Source organism: Silene latifolia, chromosome 2, assembly GCF_048544455.1.
Source record: "Silene latifolia isolate original U9 population chromosome 2, ASM4854445v1, whole genome shotgun sequence".
Lineage (NCBI taxonomy): Eukaryota > Viridiplantae > Streptophyta > Magnoliopsida > Caryophyllales > Caryophyllaceae > Silene > Silene latifolia.
In genome coordinates, this window is record NC_133527.1 from 84,554,882 (window position 1) to 84,574,307 (window position 19,426).

Sequence of the window (19,426 nt, forward strand, 5' to 3'; positions counted from 1 at the left end):
TTGACAAACCCAACATTGAACGGAATTTTTCCTTATAACACAACCGAGTCCGGGGAAGCACCGGTACACAACCCGGCCACCCACCAATGGCTCCTACTTCTTCGGCAAGAGGACAAACTTCGCCTTTCGGGAAAACGAAAGCATGATGTTTCGAATCCCAAAACCGAGAGCATGCTTCAAGAAATGAGGATTGCACCTTGACTTGACGAAGCACCAACACTTGACTAACTCCCATGCAAATGAGTTGATACTTCTCGGGAGGCGACAAATCCCGACACCATTGTCGCAACACATTTTCAAAAGCATCCATGAATAATTTTGTGGAAGAAGAAGAACGGTTTTTGTAGAGATGAAGCACAAACATCCCTATTTATACAAAACAATCAGCGCATTTTTCCGGAAAAAGGGAGAGCTGGCTTCTATCGCCAGTTAGCTCGCGCCTCTTTGGGGCTGTTCTCAGAATCCCCACCTTGAATTGTCCCTTTCAAGTTGTGTTTCTCCATGACACCTCAAACATCCCGCCAGAATGCTCGTGCCTCTTCGGGCCTATCCAAGATGTTTTGTGTTTTCTCACACCCACATTTCCTTATTTTCGCGTTTTACGAAATCCGACACGGTTTCCATGATGCAGCTTTAAACATACGGGTTTTTCTCTTTTTTTTTTAAGGGGGAAGGGCTAGTCGGCCCGATCCACAAAGGATCGTTTCCATGTCGGTCAAAATTCCAAAATTTTTTCGCTTTTTTCACAAAAATAGAAAACTGATAACACGACGTCAGTTTTCACAAATTTCAAGCTCACACAAATCCGAATCTTGATCTCACAAAAATCAAAAACCCAATACACTCGCAAAAATCTACTTTAAATTCACCCCTGGCGGTTCGAGTTTGGATTTTGTTTCAAGTCACAAATCAATTTCAACAATTTCGATACAATTTAATTCAAGACACGAGTTAATTGTTCAATTTTTAAATCATTTCTTTTTAAGAAGTCCAAACGTGACGACTTGTCGCGGAATTTTCAAAAATATCATTTCAAATTTCAATTTTAACTTCGAGTCATCGTGGTTAATTTTGTTTTCGATCAAATGCCTTTTACGTGTTAACGTTTATGCGTATGTGCTACCTGTTGCCTGTTTTCTACGCTAACGATGCAGGAACTAGTGTGACACAGAAGGGCACTAACAACCGACAGCGCTTCTCCAAAACACAACACAAAAAAGCCAAAAATCACAAATAAACCACAATCCAAAAACACATATATACAAACCGCCTAACGCAAAATGTAAATATGTACAAACAAGAGTCCAAGACAAACTGCACTCAAGGCAAAGCTAATCAGCTAACTGGGGGCTTTCTAAGCTACCTAGTCATCCTATCTCTATCTGTTTCTACAAAACAAACGGGGGTAAGAGACCACAACTTACGTCAGCAACTCGAAGGGCGTTCACGCGACGCCTGCAGTCCTCGTAAGTCGACTTGGTCGACTTCTTCCGAGCCACCGTCCAGGCCTTCACAGCAGGGTAATTCGAAGGGATGCCACCAGTAATCCTCGGGCACAAAGGGATGAAGTAAGCATACAACCAAGCCTGCAACTACACACAGCACACACAAATTAGCCAATTTTTCAAAAATTGCCAAAATCAAAATCAAAATCAAACTCAACAAGAACTACAAAAACGGTCATACCTCTAAGATGAGGTCGGGACCAACCGAAGCAGGGGCACTACCATCCCCCACCACCACCGGGCGCACCGAAGCGTACAAGTACCGGGTGAAGCTCGCCAGGGCCGGCGTACCCTAGTCAAACTGACCCAGGGTGTCAAGGTCGCCAAGGAGAGGAAGTACCTTCGTCGACAAGCGCTTATCCTTGTCACCAAAGTACCTGGCACCCAAGAAGTACCACAACTACAACGGCGCCTCCTATGCGTCAGCTCTAGCCTTCGCCTCCGGACTCGCCAACAGCGCCTGAGCGTAACCCACCACACTCCCTCTACAGTGGTCCCTCACATACGAGCTCGCAATCAAGTACGAAGTGATGTCGGAAGGCTCGGGCAAAGCACTGCCAATCAAACGAGTAACCGCGGGGGAAGACACTCTCTCCGGTGTCTCCGAGAACTCAACAGGCGTCTCGCCACAAGGGAGGCCCGATATCATGGCAAAATGCTCTAAAGTCACGCCGACCTCCCCAAACTTCATGTGGAATGACGACGTCGTGTCCCAGTATCAATGCAACATGGCTCGGATCAGACACAGGTTCGACCTAATCAAAGCCCTGTGAATATCCGCCAAGCAGCCACCAACGGCCCCAAAGCCGACCTCTCTATCAACGCCCTCGTACCGGCTCGGAGAACGTCGTAGAAACCCAGACAGGTAGAGAAGCCAGAGAAAGTCCTCATGGTACCAATCTCCTGAAATCAAAAATAAAAAACGTCAGAACACCTATTCAGGTCTAAAATGTCAGAAACGACGAAAGTACGACCAAGTGGCACGGCTTACCAGGCCCTCGTGCGCACGGTAGGAGATGTGCATGTCCAGCCAAAGCAACAAATGGCTACCGTCAAAACCCTCGGCCCAAGCAGGCGCCGCCCGCAGGTTCAACCCCGGCAGAGCTATAACCCATCTGGCCTCCCAACCCGCGACATGAGCGTCGTCCTCAACTGTCTCCGCTCTCCGCCTCTTCTGCCCACGAGACTCCACGTGACGGATATGAGGCATCTCACCGACCCTAACGACGTTCTGCAACTCCCGTCTGGTCAGCCGAGGAGCCCTCTTCCTAGCAACCCTCCTCCCGGAGGTACCAGCCTCGGACCCTGTCTGAGCTCTTCCGACGCGAGCAGCCTCAACAAGAGGCTCCTCCCGAGCCCTAGCGGCTCCCTCAGCATCAACGGCCCCAGCAACGGGCCCCTCACGAACCTTAGCGGCTCTCTCAGCCCTAACGATCTCCTCGGAGGGCCTCTCCTCCTCAGAAGCTTCCTCGACTATCACATCGGGTGCACTAGCCGGGGTACTAACCTGCCCAGTCCCAAACAGGTCCTCCAAGGTCTCAGGAATGGACCCAACAGGTCATGAGCACTCCCCTGCAAACAAAGAACGTCAGCCGAAATTTCGGCTTACGACGGCATAAAATGGACAAATCCAAAAAAACCTGCCAAACAAAACAAGGGCAATCCCGCCCAAATCCAACCAATCAAAACAATCTACAAAAAACGCACAAAAAACAACTCGCCCTTCTTTTCAAGCAAAAGACGAGTCGGAACAAAAACAACAAAAACGGCACTTCAAGACCCACACAAGGTCCGCCAACAACCCAAAAGACGTTCCCGATGCAATGGGGTATTTTCTACATCTCAAAAAGGCAATTTTACGCCAATTTGAGCGCAAACAGGTCAAAATTTCAAAAAACGACCACAACGAGGCAACGTGATTTTACCACGTCTCAAAGCGACCTAAACTACCAATGAGGTCCATTTCAAGGCAAACTGACTCAATTTAAGCTCATACAGATGCTTATTTTGTCAGACATCAGACCGTCGTAAAAGGCAAAATTCCAATTTTGCCCACAATACCCAACAAGGGTTCAAAGTGGCAAACACGGTCTCCCCCGACTATGGTTTCCTCGTCTGATTCAAAGTAGCAAACACAACTCAAGCAAATAAACTTGACTTTGTGAAATGAGACGGTTTCCTCGTCTGATTCACGTTTTTCGAGCATAGAGAGCGGAAACGGGGACCAAAATGCGAACTAAAAGCACCCCTATGCTCCAAAACAGGTTTCTAACCTAATGCAATCGTCAATTTCACTCGAAATTGGCTCGTTCAAAGACGCCCAATAATATTTTTGAGAGTATAAATATTCGCCCTAATTCAATGAACAAAAAGACAAACAAACTCAAATGGATGCAAGAGGAATTACATAACTTGAGATGACATATTGATAATGGCACAAGCTCGAGCAAGAAGCAAAACCAAAAGTGGCGATTTTTTTCCGGGTTTTTGAGTTTGTTTGAAGAAGACGAAGTGAATGGGATCGTCCTGATCCTCGCATCTTTTTACAGAAAAAAGGGGAGCTCCCTTCCTTCGTCGTGTTGCTCGCGCCTCATTGAGGCGTCCCTATTTCATTCAACGAAATTTTGGGATTTGGCCCAGTTCCACACACGTTTTCTCAAAATTTCAATGACGGAACTAATGATCGTCATTTTCAAGTCAAAAATCAATAATAGTGAAATTCAAAATTCACTATTTCTTCAAATTTCTAACGACGGCAATTAAAACCGTCATTTCAAAAAACAATAGTGAAATTCCAAATTCACTATTTCTTCAAATTTCGAACGACGGCAACTAAAACCGTTATTTCAAAAATCAATAATAGTGAAATTCAAAATTCACTATTTCTACAAATTTCAAACGACGGCAACTAAAACCGTCATTTCAAAAATCAAATAATAATGAAATTCAAAATTCACTATTTCTTCAAATTTTAAAGGACGACAACTAAAACCGTCATTTCAAAAATCAAATAATAGTGAAATTCAAAATTCACTATTTATTCAAATTTCAAGCGACGGCAATTAAAACCGTCATTTTAAAAATAATAGTGAAAATTCGAAATTCACTATTTCTTTAAATTTCAAACGACGGCGATTAAAACCGTCATTTTACTTTAAAAACAACAATAGTGAAAATTAAAAATTCGCTATTCCTTTAAATGTCAATGGCGTCAACAAACACCGTCACTTCAAAAACAATAATAGTGAAATTCAAAATTCGCTATTTCCACGGCGGTGTCAAAAGCCCCGTCTATCAAAAACCAAGCAAGTAGCAGGATTCAAACCCGCTATCCCCACAAACATTCAATACAAACACCGAGATTCCCCAACAGGATGACGGGGGCTTCCTCGCGAAGCCCGCTATTTCAAAACAAGCCCATCCAACGCGGCTATTTCCACGGTCGATCAATCAACCCTTCATCATGGCTGGCGGGCCTTACAATCCCATATGGCTGGCGGGCCTTACAATCACATATAGCTGGCGGGCCTTACCATTGTATATCGCTGGCGGGGCTTAAAATCGCATATGGCTGGCGGACTTACAATCGTATATGGTTGGCGGGCCTTACAATTGCACATGGCTGGCGGGCTTTACAATCGCACATGGCCGGCGGGCCTTGCAAACACACATTCAATGTGGCTGGCGAGCCTTTGTCCGCAAGCAATATACAAGTAAAGGACATATCCTGAAGATGCCTCGGGTATGACTCCTCCACACAGCTGGCGAGCCTTTGTCCGCAAAGAATATACAACTCAAGGACATATCCCGAAGATGCCTCAGGTATGACTCCTTCTTATGGCTGGCGATCCTTTGTACGCGGTCTAGTGGACTTTAAATGACCCGCACGGACAATCGACCGACTCTAAACTGTTCTCGACGATAGGTCCTTCGCTCGTACCCTCGAGTCGCCTTGGCGTCTCCCTTCCCGACTGCAGGTCGTTGGCCCGAATCGTTATGAGCCGCCTCGACGTCGCTTGGGTCTGCAGGTTGTAATCTCTACACCATTGATCGGTCCGTTTCGTGTTCATAATTAAAGGTGTGGTCGTTGGGTCACGTCCGAATCAAAACACAATTTATAGCTTCACAAACAACTCTACAATTAGTAAAGAGGCAAGTAAAGGTCGGATCCCAAGGGATGGGTATTGAAATGAGATTTCTATTGAAACTAGTGGTGTCTTGGGGGTGTCACAAATTAGGTTGATGTAGAAGGTCACTAACTAAAATAGCAATGAAAATAAACTAGCAAGATGAATTAAAAGGGGTGAAAACAATTGATTAAAAAGCACTAGGGTGTCATGGGATCATAGGGGAATCATGGGAATTGATCATACAAACATGTTCTCAAATTATAAGCAAGCAATTATTATTGTGATGGATTGAGTTGGGTTATATCTTACAATCCTAGGAAATTTTGGGTCCCGGAGCCAAATCGATTAGATTGTACAATACCTACAAGTCGACTTAATCTTCCCTACTCAACAACATGCATGGTCTAATGAGACTCGAGTTGGGTTATGTCTTACAAGTCTCATTGAAAAGATAGGAGATGGTGGTAAATGCAAGGATTCATAAGCTTAGCATTTCATCAAATATAACATGTGCATGAGTTGAGATCAAAACAAGCAAGCAAATAAAACATGAAAGCATATTAATTTAAGCATGAATCATTCCCCGTGTTGGTATCCCCTAATCACCCATTAACCCTAGCTAATAGACTACTCACTCATTATCATGTTGATCATGCTAGCAAGGTTGTCAATCATACCTACAAAATGAAACATGATGTATAAATGAAAGTAATTAACAATAATTAAAAAGGGATTAAGAGAATTATACCTACTAATGATTCCAATAATAAAGCAAAGATAAAAGAAGTACTTGAATGCTTGATTGAGAGGTTGTCAATCTCCCAATAATAACCCAAATAATCTTCAATTACCCAAAATAAAGGATGAACAAAAGAGAGATTAAGGAAATAAAAATTGTATTAGAACTTGATTAATTGTTGATTACAAAACTAAAGAGAGATTTGATTGATATTAACTACTCTAATTGTTGATAAGAAGAACATGCTCTTCTAATTAGACTAATGGGGTATTTATAGTGGAAATTAGGGGGATGCATTAGGGTTAACTAAGGGCTAAACTAGTAATTACACTTTTTAGATTGAGCAGGGAGGAGCCGGTATTTTCCGAAGGAAGGGCTTCTTTCTTTGTAGCTTGGAGAAGAGGAAATCGCGGCAGAGAGGAATCCGGGCGGATTAGGGTCGGGACGGGCGGATTCTGGCGATGGAACCCGAGCGGATTCAAGAGAATCCGGGCGGATTGTGGTGATGGAATCCGAGCGTCTTGGTGGAAAACCGCACGGATTGTGGAGGTGGAGGACGGCCGGATTGTAGACAATCCGCACGGATTGTGCCTCAGCAAGACTTCTTCTTCTTTTCTTCCCTTTTCTTCATAAATTCCTTGGGGATTTCCTTGGGGACTCAAGGATCCTTTCTCAACATTGCTCATCTACTATCATATGTACAAAGGCCTTCTAATCTTGTCTCTCCTTGATGCTTGGTCATTGAATTCTAACTCCTTTCCTACCAAGGGATCAAAATCTCAAAGAATATGCAAAACAAAGAACTAAAGATAATAAATGACCCAAATATGCACTAAAAAGCATGGGAACAAGGCTAATTCGGGAGCTAAATATGCGCTAATTATGGTCACATCAAATATCCCCAAACCGAACCTTTGCTCGTCCCGAGTAATGAGGTGACAAAGACTAGGACCATTATTTAAACTAACCTAATAACATATCCGATATGAGACAATTAGCGGTTCTCACTCCGCCCCTTCAACTCACAACAAGACAACCATGAGGTAGGATGCCTTCTTGCAAGGCAAGGTGGGTCTTCCCAAAATGGCGACACATCCAAACATTAAGCACACAAAATCACATAATGGATGCATCTACAAAAGGAATAGCCACTTCCTCATCAAGTGGCGGAGGCACTAAAGAGGAACAAATTTAAGAGCATGTAATCCTTCACAAATGCTAGTTCAACAAATTACTAAGGCTAAGAGGATGGCACTAAATCACCTCCAAATGGTGTTAAACTAGACTACTTTCGTCCCCAATTTCCAAATGCTTTCGTCAAGAGCGATCGGATGGTGGTGGAATGATGATCCCTATGATGCTAGTAGCATATGACATGACAAGTCTCGAATTCTCTACAAAAGTAAAGGTCATGGATCGTCCCAAGCTCGACAAAGTGGCTTGACAAAAAGGCTTTTTGGGAATGAAATGCTCAAATCTTTATACACAACGGTGGATATGACTAGTATTCAAAATTGTCCTCATTTTAACTTTCACATTTCAAAAAAATTTAGATGGGGTTTGTCCCTTCCGGGCTAGTGTCCTTTGCTTTCGCCAATCGCTTATTAGGCAACCGGTTAACCTCTAGACAATAGCTTTTCGGGGTGATAGTCACTATGTCTCTGGGCGGCCGAATTCACAACCGTGTGGGGGCCCAATTCAATGGATCCTGCACCAAAGTACATCGATGTGGTACGCCTCCATCAAAACAATTTAAATTTCTCAACATTCAACAATTCATAACATTTGAGGTTTCCTTGGCATTAAATTACTTCCACATGACAAAATTCCTTGAAATGAGCACTTCAAGCTTATTGATAGAAAATATTTTTGGGTTGCCTTACCACAAGGTCAATCAAGGTCACCTAGACAAGTTAACCAAGTCCACATCGCATCACGGGGTTGGATAGGTGACTCACATGAAAACCCTTGACTAGGCCTTGGGTCATGGGTCAAAAGATACTAGTATGACACTATCTAGGGTGTTTTACAGCCATTCTAGTAGGCAAAGTCATAAGTTGAACAAGTATTTGTAATGGCTTAGTTGCTCTTGTCAAAGTTCCTAATTAGGCATTTTTCGAAACATTTCTAACATGCAACTACATGCCATGATGCAACTAATATAAACATCCTAATGCAAGTGATTCTATCAACTAATATGACATATAAACTAAATGCAAGTCCTAATAAGTTCACATTGTTATACCGCATCAATCAAAATAAAGCCACATAGTCATTAACATAAAGAGGAAAAAGGAGATTGGAAAGATCATACCATGCGGTCTTCAATATCCTCATGTCTCGGATGTGGCGTAGTCAATCAATGTGAACAAGGATAGAACAAACACAATATATACAAAACAATATATACACAAGACTACAAAAGGAAATAAACATGTTTTTGGGTTTTTCAATTTTCAAATTTTTATGATTTTTGAACTTTTTCAATTTTTTGGATTTTTTGATTAAGAGTTAAATGTTAGAATTCTCATCCCCACACTAATATGGGCATTGTCCTCAATGACCAAAATGATGGAAATTATGCAAAGATGATGCATGAGTTCTATACTAAATGCAATCTACACTAAGCTACACTACATGATCCATGGTTTTTGTTATGACGGAGAGGATAATTTAGATTACCTCCCGTTGTGTATGCATTAACTTCCCCAAACCGAGTTAGACACTATTGCTAATGTCCAAGGATGGGTGTAGTTCATGCACACACTATGCAATGCATGAAACTAATTTGTCATTTTTGATTTTGAAAATGGGAACAATAAAATGAGAACACCTCAATGGTACCGAGGTGTGAGTCCTCTATGGTGCTACCACTACTCCAATCAATGATCAAGAAAATAATTAAAACAAAGAGAGAAATCGACAAACCATGAGAGGGTAGGAGCCTCCGAGGCTTGCTAATCTTCCATCATATCATCACCATCATCACTTTCCTCATTAGAAGTGGTCTCAATGACACTTTTCTCTTCATTTGCCTCTTCACCTTGCTCATCATCTTGCTCACCATCCTTTTCTCCTTCTTCACTTGCTTCCTCATCAATGTTATCATCAACTTCTTCATTACCAACAATCTTATTGTCACCCGAAACGACCCCAGATGCACCCGGAAATAGGACTTCTCTATCCGCCCAACTAGGCAAAGGACATGATGGATCAAGTAGTCCTTGCCTAGCTAAGTGTAGGAGGGGTGGATATTGAGCCAAGTAAGCATTTTTCCGATCCTCAAAGGCTTGCTTGTGCATTTATTGCATGAGAAGAGTCAAATAATCATTTCTAGCTTCAACTCCTTCCGGCTTGAACTCTTGATACTCAAAAGGGTAAGGTGTTATGACAATGGAAGAAGTAGGCATTTCAAGTTCACCCTTTTGTTGTTGAATAATATACTCGGCCTCTTTAGAAAGGGGAAGTAGATAATTGGTCCGGTGGACGCTTAGACGACAAATCTTTGAAGGCAAGGTGAACGATCTAGCTTCACTAGTGAGCCATCCATACTTGGTATCAAGAGGGTTATGGGCAACCCACTTGTACTTGTGTATCATAGTATGCAAATCAACAAGATTACCACCCTCCTTTGCTTTATACTTGTTATCCTTATTGAAGTTAGGATCAAAGTACTTAGCTAGGATAGTGACTAGGCCGCCATTGACAATAACGGTAGTGCCCTTCTTCCCACAATCAATGTTGAGCCATCTATCTACCAAAAGCCTCAAAGAGTTGAAAGGCTTGGTGTGTACTCTTCCAATGTTCAAAGCCGATTCAAGAAGAATAAAATCAAGTTTGGTGAAATGGTTGGTATCTTTCCTTGCAATAATGGTGTTTCCTATGACCTTGTGCCATACTTTTATGCCCGGATGGTGGACTAAAAGAGCACGACTCGCATGAAAGTCCTCAAATTTCCTCCCGGAAATTGCCTCCCAAAGAGGGTCGGGGTCATACTTTCCATAATTCTTAAAGTAACTCGGTTCATCACTAAGACCCAAGATTTCACCCAATTCCCTAAAGGAAATGCGTCTACTAACATTAGGTAGACAAAACTCGAGATTCTCCCTACTCTCAACTTTGGTGACTTTCAAAGAACTCAAAAACTCCAAGGTAAGGGAGGGGTATGTCAATTCTTTTGATTCAAACAATTTCTCTAACCCCATGGCTTTGAAAAAGGCTCTAGTTTGCTCAAGGACACCCAACTTTCCCAAGGTGTCTTCACAAATAAATTTGGTGGATTGAAGTGATTTCCTAGCAAACTTGGCAAAAGTATATCTATAGGTTTTGGAAATAAAAGTTACCTCCGGATAATGCAAAAGTTGATCGATTTCCGGAGTAGAAGATGTTGTTGCTCCCATAGAAGGTTGTTGTTGTTGTTGCACTTCCAAGTTTGGTGTTGCTACCACCATAGCCAATGCTTTCTTTGCTTGAAGAGCCTTTTGCCTTTGTGAAAGTGTCTTTGGTGCCTTTGTTGCCTTTGTTGCTTCCTTAGTCCTTGCCATTGATGAACTAACCAAGAAAAGAATGAAAAATCTTCAATTTGTAGTGTGCCCAAATCGATTTAAAGGTGAAAGGCTTTGCCTTTATGAATTCAAAAATCGACTCAAAGGTTGAAGATTTTGTGCTTGGTTTTGATTTTTATTGAAAAAGGAGTGATTGATTTGTTGTTAGAAGGATGATTTGATTTGATTTTGGTGAATGTAGTTGAGGGATTTTGTTTTTGTGATGGAGAGGATGAGGGTTTTGATGTTTTGAAGTAGTGTTATGAATGAATGAATGAAGGTGGGAGGGATTTTATAAAGACCGAAAAAATTCGAACTGCAGGGGCAATCCGTGCGGTTTACGCGCCAATCGGGCGGATTCTCGCACTTTCTGGTTTGATAAAACTCGCCTAAAGACGGACGTATTCAAGAGAAGACGCTCGGATTTGCTTGATACGGGACGGGCGGATTCTTCAGAAGACGGACGGATTTCAGTCCAGGAATATTTCTTGTTTTCCTCAGCATAGAAGACGGGCGTCTTCTTTCCAAGACGGACGGATTTCCAGAGACGGGCGGTTTGCTGTTCAGGACGCCTGGATTCTCTTACAGCCAAAAATCTTTCAAAATTTCAGCTTATAGGGACGTGCGTCTTCAATCCAGTACGCTCGGATTGCATGAAGACGGGCGGATTCTCTTGAATCCACTCGGATTCTACCCCTTTGTACCCGGATTCAGTTCCACCCGTGTACAATGCATATCCCTTATCAACCTTCTATTCTTCTTCATATCTCGTGTTCTTCATTATGGGGGCACTACTAAGGCATGGATAGCCTAGGCAATTGCCATCCCCACACTAAGCTAGAGCACTACACATCAATTGAAATTGTTAGTCCCTCCCTCACTTCTCTCAAACATGACAAATATCTTGATCAAAGTAAATAAAAATCCAAAGATGACAAAAATGAAATACAAGAATTGAAATGCGAGTTAGGGAGTTAGAAATATTTACAAATGGTGGTTTAGGGAGGACTCCACCAAACTCTCATTCTTGATGAGATGTCAAGGGGGCATGTTCAAGGTGTTGTTGATGTTGCTCAACACCTTGAAAAAGTAATCAAAAGCTTGTTCATTATCATGGTAGAGGTCTTCAATAGACCTTGGCCCTTGTTGTCGGTCTTGATCGATGGCATTACCAATGTAGGGATTAAAAATCCCTTCAAATTCGTCGTCCCAAAGGCCACAAACTTCATCAAGTTGATCATTGAAAATCTCTTGATTTGATGGAGACAACTCTCCCAAATTCTTCTCTTGGCCAATGAGGCCATTCTCTTCTTCTTTGGTTGATTTTGATGAGCTTTGCAAGCTCTCCTTGTCACAATTCACTTGCTCTATGAATGGAGCATCTTCAATTTTATTCTTCCATTGGAGTTCCGATTTCTTCCTTTCATCCTTTCGGCTATAATGATCAATCATGAAACATGGTTCATGCAAACGAGGAGCTCTCATAGTCTTGTCAAGATTAAAGGTTATGCTTTCATCTCCCACTTCTAGAGTGAGCTCACCATGTTTCACATCTATCACCGCACCCGCGGTGTGTAGGAAAGGTCTTCCTAGAATGATTGGAATGTTGAAATCTTCCTCCATATCAACAATGACAAAGTCCACCGGGATGAAAAACTTCCCAATTCGTACGGGGACATCTTCCCATATCCCTAATGGTGTCTTCGTCGATCTATCGGCCATTTGGAGTGTGATGTTGGTGCATTTAAGCTCTCCCATCCCCAACATTTTACTCACCGAGTAAGGCATGACACTCACACTAGCCCCTAGATCACATAAGGCTTTGTTGATCATTGTGTCGCCAATGGTACACGGTATTGAGAAGCTTCCCGGATCCTTTAGTTTTGGAGGTGAACGCCCTTGAAGTATTGCACAACTCACTTTGGTGAAGGCGATAGTCTCAAGTTTCCGGATCGACTTCTTCTTTGTGACGATATCTTTCATGTACTTCGCATAGGCCGGCACGTGATTGATTAATTTCGTGAAAGGAATTGAGACTTCCAAATTCTTCACAATTTCCATGAACTTTCCAAGTTGATCATCAAATTTGGGCTTGGCTTGACGACTTGAAAAAGGAAGTCTAATCACAATGGGCTCCTTCTCCCTGACCTTGTCTTCATTTTTCTTTGAACTTTCTTCTTTTGATGGTTCTCCATCTTTGGAGTTTTGCACAATTTCTTCCTTATCACTAGCTTCCACAACTTCATCCTCAACTTGCTTCTTTGGTGCTTCATACCTTGTACCACTTCTCAAGTGAATAGCACTAACCGTTTCATGTCTAGGGGGATTACTTTGAGGTGGTAATTGCCCCTTTTGTCTTTGTGAGCTTAAAGATGCTAGTTGAGTCAATTGTGTTTCCAACATCTTGGTGTGAGCTAGGATGTTGTTGATGGTGGTTTCCTTTGCTTGGCTATCTTTTTGAATTTGAGTGAAAAATTCTTGTTGATTCTTTTGCATTTGGAGGACCGCTTTTTGGACATCAAAACCTTGGTCATTTTGGTGATTGTATGGATTTTGATTTTGGTAACCTTGGTTTTGATTGTAAAGGGGTCTTTGATTTTGGTTTCTCATGGGTGGTGGAGTGTATGTTGTTTGAGGGTTTTGAACATTTTGGCTTTTGTATGAGAGATTTGGATGGAATTTGGTGTTTTCATTGTAATAGTTGGAATAAGGGGTACCACTCTTGTATGCTTGGAAAGCATTCACTTGTTCATTTGTTCCCCTACATTCACTTTGGTCATGTCCCAAAGTTCTACAATTCTCACATATCCCACTTGGGATTGATGAGGATGCCGTCATGGCATTAACATGATGCTTTGGTGATTTTGAGACTTCTTCAAGTCTAGCCATAGCTTTTTCAAACTTCAAATTGATTGTGTCGATATGAGCACTAAGTTGAGCACCCAATTGAGTAACGGAGTCCACTTCATGCTTTCCTCCTCTAGTAGCCTTGCGAGGTCTACTATATTGTGAGTTATGGACCGCCATTTCCTCAATCTTGTTCCATGTTTGATTGTCATCAACTTCGGTGAACATTCCATTTGATCCCATGTTGAGAATGTTCCTTGAATCTTCATATAAACCATTCCAAAATTGTTGTACCAAAAACCATTCGCTAAGTCCATGGTGAGGACATGAGCGACAAATTCCCTTGAACCGCTCCCAAGCTTCATACAAAGATCCTTCATCCCTTTGCTTAAAACCCGTAATTTGAGCTCTTAGCATGTTAGTCTTTTCCGGTGGGTAGAATTTTTTGTAGAAAGCTAAAACCAACTTCTTCCAAGAATCTATTCCGAGAGTGGCCTTATCAAGGCCCTTCAACCATTGTTTCGCGGTGTCGATTAGAGAAAAAGGAAATAAGACCCATCTAATTTGGTCTTGAGTCACACCGGTTTGAGAGATTGAATCACAATAGTCGCAAAAGGTTTCCATATGAGAATGGGGGTCTTCACTAGGCATCCCCCCAAATTGGCTCCTTTCGACTAATTGTATAAAGGCGGATTTGGCAATAAAATTTCCGGTTAGATGTTGTGGTGTAGGAGTACCATTGGGTAGGTTCTCCTCGGTGGGTACGGAGTGTGACGAGAATTAGGCATTGTAGGTTGATTTTGTGGGGTATTGTGTAATGGGTTCTCCTCTCCTTCTATTGCAAAAGGGTTGATGAACTCAATAGTTGGTTGAACAACTTCACTAATACCTCTTAAATTCCTCCTAACAAGTCTCCTATTGTTCGTCAAGGTTCTTTCAATTTCACGGTCAAAAGGTAACAAATCACCTTGTGACCTTCTAGACATGCAAAATATCAAACAACTCGAAAACAATTAGAACAAACCTTGAGGAGTTTTACTTCCCCAAGGCGAAGAAAGACACAACTAATAACAATAAAAAGGAAATCTAAATCAAACAAACACCGTCCCCGGCAATGGCGCCATTTTTGATCGGTCCATTTCGTGTTCACAATTAAAGGTGTGGTCGTTGGGTCACGTCCGAATCAAAACACAATTTATAGCTTCACAAACAACTCTACAATTAGTAAAGAGGCAAGTAAAGGTCGGATCCCAAGGGACGGGTATTGAAATGAGATTTCTATTGAAACTAGTGGTGTCTTGGGGGTGTCAAATTGGGTTGATGTAGAAGGTCACTAACTAAAATAGAATTGAAAATAAACTAGCAAGATGAATTAAAAGAGGTGAAAACAATTGATTAAAAAGCACTGTGGTGCCATGGGATCATAGGGGAATCATGGGAATTGATCATACAAACATGTTCTCAAATTATAAGCAAGCAATTATTGTTGTGATGGATTGAGTTGGGTTATATCTTACAATCCTAGGAAATTTTGGGTCCCGGAGCCGAATCGATTAGATTGTACAACACCTACAAGTCGACTTAATCTTCCCTACTCAACAACATGCATGGTCTAATGAGACTCGAGTTGAGTCATGTCTTACAAGTCTCATTGAAAAGTTAAGAGATGGTGGTAAATGCAAGGATTCATAGGCTTATCATTTCATCAAATATAACATGTGCATGAGTTGAGATCAAAACAAGCAAGCAAATAAAACATGAAAGCATATTAATTTAAGCATGAATCATTCCCCATGTTGGTTTCCCCTAATCACCCATTAACCCTAGCTAATAGACTACTCACTCATTATCATGTTCATCATGCTAGCAAGGTTGTCAATCATACCAACAAAATGAAACATGATGAATAAATGAAAGTAATTAACAATAATTAAAAAGGGATTAAGAGAATTATACCTACTAATGATTCCAATAATAAAGCAAAGATAAAAGAAGTACTTGAATGCTTGATTGAGAGGTTGTCAATCTCCCAATAATAACCCAAATAATCTTCAATTACCCAAAATAAAGGATGAACAAAAGAGAGATTAAGGAAATAAAACTTGTATTAGAACATTATTAATTGTTGATTACAAAACTAAAGAGAGATTTGATTGCACTACTACAAAAAGTGGATGTAGAGGCGCTTGTGTTACGACGCTTCTATCAAAAAGTGCTGAGCTGAGCAACTTAGTGCTAAAAATGAGGCGCTTTTAGATAGCTTCACAATAGCGCCCTTGAGGAGGTAAAATAGAACCCGGGACAATTTTCAAGATTCACCGCCATCTTGTTTTCAAGTATTCAAGTATTAAGTAAAAACCCATGGAGAGAAAAGCAATAACCTCCGTCACCGATTTTTCCTCCTCTGAACAGTTGAATTTCACACAACCAGCAAAACGAGATGATTTACTTATAATTAGGTATGATTTTTCCCTTAATTGTATTTTCCTAGTATGTCGTGATGGTCTAAAAGCTATAACTATATTGATTCTTATGTTTTTCGCATTGAAATTGGGGGTTTTTTTCTCTAATTTTCACCGTATTGTTATTAGAGCAGTTAAAGATCACAACTTTGCCATAAAACATCTAAATAGAAACAAATCAACAATATATAGATGCCGATTTTCACATTTTTTATGAGAAAAACTGATGTTGATTTCCACAATTATAAAAGGGCTTTATTTATGTTGGATATTGTATTGATTTTTATGTTTAAAATCAAATATGAAAAGATTATTTTGAATTTGTTCATCGCATGCTATTTTGGTTTTTGATAATGAATTTACAAATTTGTCTTGTTCTAGGGGTTTTGGGTTACTGTTTCTATTTCTTGTAAATTGATTGTGTTTTAATTCAATTATACTAGTTGCATATGTGTACATAGTGCTCATTGTTTTGGAATTTTACGGTAAATACCTTAGTTTGTGTAGATGTTGAAATCATTGCCATTAATTTTATGTTTTCATTGCTTTATATTAGTTCATCTCTGCTTACGGAAAACGCTGCAATTGGTTGATGCTTATGCACATCTCATAAGAATCGTTGCTGATCAATGATGCTGCACAATGATGTTTTTTGATCCCTCTATTTTATCACCCATAGGTTGAAATCTTGCCATTAATTTTATATTTTATCACCCATAGGTTGTTTTCTTTGGTTAGTTTGTTACTCATATACATTCACTCGACCAAACGCATGTCTTTCCTTGAAACATCTCCGGATGTCCAGGTCTCACAAGAGGAATTAGATCCAATAAGGGTGGCTTTGATGAAGATTCTGATAATGCCAATAATGAGGTAATTAGCTTTTATTCCTTTCACCCTTTCCCAACCGTGTCTCTTAATCCTTTCTCTTTTTTTTCTATAGTTGTGTGTTGTCGTCTCTCACCGTTTTGCAGTTTTTCTTTTGGAGGGCTAACTTCATCTTTTTGATAATATTCTATGACTGTGCTTTATAACTTATGTTATTTTGTGTAATTGTTTGATTGGTATAAGGGTTTTGGATTTTTTGAAGGGGCAACTAATACAGAAACTGTTGTTAAAGAGGCAGCATCAGAAAGCTCAACAGCTTATTGTATATTATGAGCACTAATCACAATCAGTACTTGACATTCTGGTAAATGAGCAAAATAAAGGTCCTATGAGACAATTGTGGCCTGCTTTGAATGTCATATAAATTCCTTTATAAGCTTGTAGTTGTCAGTGCAAAACTCTAGTACCGTGGTTTAATACTGGCTAATAACTCACCCTCATTTTCATTCACTAAGCTGATTTATATGAGTAGTTTGATTTATATTCTGCTTTCAACTTATATAATCTCTTAACACTCGTCATTTTGAATTTTCAGTCATGTGAAGGTTTGAATTTGCTAGTTGCGTCGGAATGCTTGATCAAAGGACATACATTGGTGAAATATATTTCGAGGATGGTACAAATAGTAAAAGAATAGAAGACAAATTCCATCACTCGGTGGTGCTCATAGAAGAATAGGAGTACAAATTAACCATATTTTTGGATCATAGCCATAATTTACTTATATTGTTGTTTTTATTATATTTTCACTTATTTTAGGTTCATGTGTCAATGGATTAGGCACGTATTTAAAACTACAGGTTGCTTGTATTCCTTGTTTGACAATTGTGAAGATATATACTTGAAGAATCGACAACTATTTATATGAAATAAAATTTCTGATTTGAATTTTGGTCTGATAAATTTGTTAAGTACAATGATCATGCTAAGATGATTCATAATAGGCTAAGACAAAGAGTAGCTACTGGTATAATAAGGTAACCCCGACATAATAACAACTGAGCCATTTGCTTCTTGATGTTCAACGACGCAAAAAATGCGCTGCTTTATAGCGCTTCAAGCATTGCGACGCTATTATTCAGCTTATACCGACACATAAAATTAGCGCAGCGGAAGGGGTTAGCGGCACGACCAAAACAGGCGCTTTACAAAGCGTCGGTAAAAGTCCTTACGGCGCTATTTAGCGTCGGTAAAACGAAAAAAAAGCGCCGCAAAATAACGTTTTTGTAGTAGTGTTGATATTAACTACTCTAATTGTTGATAAGAAGAACATGCTCTTCTAATTAGACTAATGGGGTATTTATAGTGGAAATTAGGGGGATGCATTAGGGTTAACTAAGGGCTAAACTAGTAATTACACTTTTTAGATTGAGCAGGGAGGAGCCGGTATTTTCCGAAGGAAGGGCTTTTTTCTTCGTAGCTTGGAGAAGAGGAAATCGCGCTGTAGAGGAATCCGGGCGGATTAGGGTCGGGACGGGCGGATTCTGGCGATGGAACCCGAGCGGATTCAAGAGAATCCGGGCGGATTGTGGTGATGGAATCCGAGCGTCTTGGTGGAAAACCGCACGGATTGTGCAGGTGGAGGACGGCCGGATTGTAGACAATCCGCACGGATTGTGCCTCAGCAAGACTTCTTCTTCTTTTCTTCCCTTTTCTTCATAAATTCCTTGGGGATTTCCTTGGGGACTCAAGGATCCTTTCTCAACATTGCTCATCTACTATCATATGTACAAAGGCCTTCTAATCTTGTCTCTCCTTGATGCTTGGTCATTGAATTCGATCAATTTAGTCTAGTTTTGCCATGAAAATGCAAGATTCTTACTCCTTTCCTACCAAGGGATCAAAATCTCAAAGAATATGCAAAACAAAGAACTAAAGATAATAAATGACCCAAATATGCACTAAAAAGCATGGGAACAAGGCTAATTCGGGGGCTAAATATGCGCTAATTATGGTCACATCAACCATCACTAAACTTATGAGGCGCGAATCCTCTCGACCACTACACCATCACTAAACTTAACAAAACACTCTTTTTACTTACCAAAACGGTTTTAAACCGAGTTTTCCAACCAAACGAGTTGATACACTTACGTCGATTTCTCGTCATAAGCCTAGCATGTAAGTATGAAGGAGTAAAAAAATCTTCTTTTATCATGTTTTCATATGTTTCATGACTATAACATGCTAAATCATGCATAACATTGTCCAAAACATGGGAAGAATGAGCCAAAACCGGATTTTTGGTTGAGGCAGAAGCTACTTACGTAGCTCACAGGCTCGCACCTAAAGCAGCCTGCCTCACCCTTTA

The 19,426-nt window shown here is 40.7% G+C and overlaps 1 long non-coding RNA gene and 1 other non-coding gene across 3 annotated transcripts; both read left to right on the forward strand.

Moving 5' to 3' along the window:
• The first annotated feature begins 14,075 nt into the window (after positions 1–14,075).
• On the forward strand, positions 14,076–14,182 carry LOC141644515 (small nucleolar RNA R71). Its single transcript, XR_012544130.1, has one exon. It is a non-coding gene; the product is annotated as a small nucleolar RNA R71 (small nucleolar RNA).
• A 1,907-nt stretch (positions 14,183–16,089) lies between these two features.
• Positions 16,090–17,963, forward strand: LOC141629888 (uncharacterized). Of its 2 annotated transcripts, XR_012537378.1 has the most exons (4): positions 16,090–16,224; positions 16,784–16,906; positions 17,033–17,100; positions 17,651–17,963. It is a non-coding gene; the product is annotated as an uncharacterized LOC141629888 (long non-coding RNA). The 2 variants fall into 2 exon arrangements; XR_012537377.1 differs by having other exon boundaries at positions 16,784–17,100.
• The last annotated feature ends 1,463 nt before the right edge of the window (positions 17,964–19,426 follow it).